The following is a 5,563-nucleotide window of genomic DNA, read 5'->3' as shown; positions in this document are numbered from 1 at the left end:
AACGTCAACTTCTGGCACAGGCTAAGGTGCACAGCTCTGGTATCTCAAGCCATCCTAGCTAGATGGTTCTCAGCCCATCTAGCACATCCCTCTGCCAGTCAGTCACCTGTTTCTTCTTTCCTTCTATCAAGCATCCTTCTGAACTGAAACAATGCCAAGTTCTGGGAGAAAATTAAGAGTAGAATGTGAAATATTTTCCGAGTGCCAACAAGATAGACACACTCACACACACACAGAGTGATTAATCAGGGGCTCCTGAGTGCCGCGGAGAGTGGGAACTGCTCGCAGAGCAGCTTCATGCAACTGAGAAGCTGAAGTTACTGGTTCGCATGCCTCTTTGGTGTGAAGCCTTGTCCCCAGAGAATGTGTCTAGGGGTCCAAAATTAGCTGGTTAACACTCATTCACTGCTGTCTGAGCCACGGGAGGTGGTGTAACTTCACAACCCTCCCTCTGCGGTGATAAGTCTGTTTAAGCAAATTCTCCGACAGAACAAGTTTAAGTAAGTTCTGCTTAAAACATCCCCAAGGAGAGATGGAGGACCTGATGAACCACATGGACATTTGACCTTGCCCTGTTCCAAAGCTTGTGTCATCATGCTTTGAAATAGCCTGGAGCAATCTGCCACCAGATTTCATATGGACTTGCACAGCGGGAGCCCTGTTATGGCCAGGAGGGGAGAAGAAAGGGTGCCGCAAGAATATGATCTTCTTGATGAGGCCAGTGGGAAATGCAGCCCCTTCCTGTGCAGCGATTCTCCTGAGCTTCATAGTGTCTCCAGGTACACAATCTTGTCCTTGGGACTACTGAATTTCATCCTGTCCCTAGGGTCTGCCTGCTCTGCTCATGAGACTTCCACCTCTTCTCTGACTTAGGAGAAAGATGGCCATCCCCAGGTCCCGTGTGACACCTCAGCTGACCAGCAGCAATTCTCCTATATCACTGTCACTCCTATCTCAGAAGGAAAGAGCTTGGGTTCATGTCTAGCCCCCAGCTTGGTCTGCAAGTCGCAGGATGCTACTGCCAACTATTGTGGCCTCACCTCCGAAGTTCATGTGTGCCATATCAGCACTTTCCTCCAGGCCATGAGAGATCCCCAAACTGGGAGCCACCAGAGGATTCTGGCTTCCACCAAAACCCATCCTTGACTCCGGGGTGGCTCTGTCCTACAGAAACATGATGCTCATCTTTAGCAGCAATGCAACTGTGTTTTTTCCACCAGAAAGGCAGGCTGGGTGGGTACACCTCCTTGGCTAAGTGGCTACCAACTGCTTAGAGGTTGTTAGCATGGTGGTGAACACCTCGCTGGGGAACGGCAGAGGCTTTCGGGAGCTGTGGAGACCTTCCACGGGGCACTTCTGCCTCCCACCCCATGAATCCCCAGCTAGCACTACCCCCACCAGCATTCAGGGCATCTGATGGAGCAGAGCTGTGGGAATGGAGAAGCAGTGGAAAAGGGATCTAAGGGGTGAACACCGTGAGTGCTCCTGCAAAAGCACCCAGGGCAAGGCCCTGGTGCTGAGACACAGGGATTTAGTGCCCTCTGGGACCTGGGCTGTTCTCCTGGTCTCTGGCTGCCAGCCCACTGATTGAGGGTCTCCTGCAGGTCCTGGTTGATATTTCACATTCAGGCAGTGTTTTCCAATCCCGCATGGAGTTGGGTTGAAAAAGGGGGAGGCCAGGGCGTACCCTGCTCCAGAAGCAGGCGCAGCTGTGGCATGGTGTATTTTCTAATCCAAACCTCAGCTGTGCCACCAGAGAAACATGGGCGAGGAGGGAGAGGACCAACCCAGAAGCTCTTGCCACCACCTCCCTGTGGTTGCACCACAATCCCACGGTGCTCCACTGCAGCATCCACCTCTAGTTTCCATCGCTGGAGCAGAGCTGCCGCTTATTAAACCCAGACCAGCGAGTGCTGGGCAAGGCACGCAGCCCAGGAGGGTTCTCCGAGGAGCCAAGAGGAGGCCAGATGGACCGATTCATGCTTTTATAAAAAAGGGGAGGCTGTTTCTGGAGTCTCCGAAGGAGTCGAGTGTGGATGTGGGGCCACTTGGAGGATCAGCTTGGCTGGCAGACAATGCAGGACCATGTCCATAGTGCAGGCAGCAGCCAAATCTGTAGCAAAGGACTCTACTGCTCGCGCTCCTACCAGCTTTTTGGCGTATTTCGGTAGCAGTAAGTGTCCCACAGTGGGAGCGAGGGTGGCAGGCACCTCCCCACCTCCCCAAGGGCTCCGGATCGAAATGCACCACCGAGCCTGAGCAGAGCTGACGGTTCTCCTGTAAGAAAACACAAGCCATGCCCATCCGTGTGCTTAGCCGCAGCCTGGATGCGGATTGCCTGGGGATGGGATGAGGCGCTTGGTCGAATCCCGGCTGGGTCCCCAGGTAGAATTTCGCGGTCGTCTCTCCATGATTGAGCCTGGACCTTCAGAAGGAGCAGGGCTGCGAGGGACCTCAGGGAGTCCTGCAGACCTTGCGGCAGGGTTTGTTTGACGACTGCTGTGCAGAGCTAAAAATACCCCAGCGATGGTTATGAATTTAGGATAACTAATACATCCAGTGGAAAGATTTGGAACTGTTCCAGGGCTAAACAACAGCTTCTTCACCAACAGCCAAAGACTTGTGGATGCAAAAATAACTAGGAACTGAAAAACTTGAGCTGGAGCAAGGGATTTTCAAATTGAACCCAAGAAAAACTTTCTAGTGGTGAGGACAACCGTGGATAATCGCCAGCACTTTGGTTGTTTTAACAACAGGGTACACAGACCTCTGGATTTGGGCTGGATGCTGCCTCTGGGCAGGAGTTGGGAGAACTAGTAGTTAGGGACAACTCCTTTGATATGGGGTGAAAGCAAATTATACCGATAACATAGGACCTAGTGGCCTGGATCAGCAGTGTAGTGCAAGACCCAGAAGGAAACACCATGGTGGGAGGTATAGGCATGGTGTCTCAAAAAGTGGGGAGAAAGACCCAAGAACAGACCAACTGGAGACTGTGGATGCTGGGAGGAGTGCTGTGCAGTGAACCAGCTTTGAGCCACGTAGGTATCGGTGAGCAGAGGTCAAGCAAGGGTTTTAGACATCTGTCTACAGACCCGAAACACAGCTGGGGAAGGAGCAGAGGGAGCCATCCCCTGAGCACATCTGCGCCGTGGTGGCAGCAGATACCCAGGTTCACGTCCCAGCTCCTCCCTGCCCGGGGTTTCACCCCACGCCATGCATTTCCCCATACACGTGTCCGTTGCTCTGACCTCATCGTTGTTCCATGCTGAAGCAGATGCTCAATTATTCCTTTGGCTGGAGAACGGTAAGAGCGAGCCCACCTCCCTGTGCCCCGGGTGCTTGGCCGGGGCAGTGCGTGCCAGTCCCTGCCCCAGCAAATAATGAAGTTCTCAGTGCTTTGCTAAGAGAGCCGGAGAGAGCCCAGCCCAGCGTCTCCCACACGCGGCCGGCGTGAGATGGCTCCTCTGGCTCCCCTCCCCGGGACGCTCGCAGCAAGGCCGGTGGCTGGGCAGGCTGCCCGGCTGCCTGCTCCACCGTGGCTGCAGCTGGGGAAATGGGGACCCGTGGGGCTTGGGACATCAGTGCCGTTCAGACCCCGCATTCCTGCTTCTGGGTGTTTTGGTTTGAGAAGGTCCTTGGTGAGTTTAACCAGCTGATGATGGTCCTGTGGGGCACTGGGGCAGGGCTGGATCCCAAACCTTTGTACCCTTGCCTGGAGGGCTGAATGTTGGACCTCTTTCTGCCTATGGTCATCCTTTGCGTTCATGGATCTTCTCAGTCCAGGTCCTGCCTGTGGTGGGGAGCCCTGCCCTGCCTGGTTTGCCTGCAGCCTGTAGAAAACCCATAAAAGTCTCCAAGTTCTCATGAGTGCTGAGAATAGAAGTGTTTGTGCCTATTTCAGGTCCCTCTGCAGAAGCCGTATTATCGTAATTAGCCAAAATGTTTCTCCATTAGCATATTTTTTTCTCTTCTTCCATCACATCAGCCTGCATGAGACAGTCACTTATTCTCCTTGCCATTGTGTCGAGATGTACCAGGCTGTGGACAGGACCTGCTACCCGTCCCCAGCCCGGCCTCAATAGCACGGCTTGTTCTCTGTGTGAGGGGCAACAATACGGCGGCAGCTGATGTAAATCGCCGGGACACCGCTGAGAGCAGCCCCGATTGCCACCCTGCAAGAAGTTCTGGCCACCGAAATGCAACAACATAGGTGCCCCAAGCAATAACATGGGTGCCCCAAGCATCTACAACAGGCTGCAGGGAGAGAGATCCCGACAGCCTGTGCTGTGCTGTCAAATTATCACTCCCTCTCAGCTGCTTTTATAATAAATTCGTTTCTTACTCCGCAGTCAGTGCCTAGCAAGTGCAGAAGCTACGGTGTCCACCACAATGTGGCCAGGGAGGCGCAGGAAAGGGAGAGAAGTGGCTTTGAGCTTGGCTGAAGGTGTGGAGGCACGGGAGACGTATTCCCACCCGAGCCCAGACCTTTTGTGAGATTTTGGATCAAAAGCGTAGCCAAGGCAAGCTGCGTATTAGAGGGTAGGCAGCGAACCTCTGCTGTGTCAGCTTATGGCTCCCGCTTGGTTGGGTGTCTGGGTGCTTGGGTGGTTTTTGGAGGTCCTGGGGAGATGGGCCTTTGGTCAGAGATGGTTCTTACGTCACAGTCCGGCAGGGTAGAGCAGCTCCCTGGCTCTTCTCCAATGGTTCAGCCTAATAGCTGGTCCCTTCAAGGTGAAGGGAGTCCCTTCCAACCCTTCCCTTTTCATTTCAAGGTACTGGGGCATCCCAATCCCTTCCAGATAGCCAAATCCCTCCGGTGCAAACAGGCACCTGAGTAACACACCTCCAATTTCTTCCCTTCCACCGTGGGAGGTCACGGCCAGGCCAGGAGGCACACAGAGGGCATGTGCCCAGAGGACAGCCACCACACTGGGTGGCACTGGCCATTGTGGGCAGCTCTGGGCATGGCTTTGTCCCCATCCTGGGACCCACAAGCTGGCGAGTGATGGACCAGACCCGGCGCTGTTTAAGCACACCCCGAAGAAGGGTCCCTACCGGGGTGAGGCATCTTTAGGATTCGATCTGCCCTGTGGCGCCCACACCCAGCCCTTGAGGAGGGTCCAGCGTGTGACCCAGCACCCCCACCCCACGCAGGGACACGCCCCCCCCCCCAAGTTTCCCCCCCACCCTCTCCCAGCCGAGCCTCAGGGCTTGTACCGACACCCTGGGCAAGGCGGGCGGGCAGCCACAGCCGGCGCAGACCGATCCCGGGGCAAAGGGGTAAAAGGCCTGCGAGGCTCCCCCGGTCCAGCCCGCCGCTCTCCCGCCGCCCGAGCAGCCCGGTCCAGCCCCGGCGGCAGCGGCGGCGGTGGGGAGGGAAGGATGCACCCGCGGGGGTGAAGCGGGGACTACATGCCCCACAGTGCCGGGGCGGCGCGTCCCCGTCCCGTCCCGTCCCGTCCCGCCGCGCTGAGTGGGCCCCGCGGCGCGGCGGGGGCGGGGCAGGGGGCGGGGCAGGGGGCGGGGCCGGGGCTGGGGCAGGGGCGGGGCCAGGGCCGGG

This window comes from Vanellus vanellus, assembly GCF_965231255.1.
Source record: "Vanellus vanellus genome assembly, chromosome: 3".
NCBI lineage: Eukaryota > Metazoa > Chordata > Aves > Charadriiformes > Charadriidae > Vanellus > Vanellus vanellus.
Note: the sequence above shows the minus strand (reverse complement) of the source record.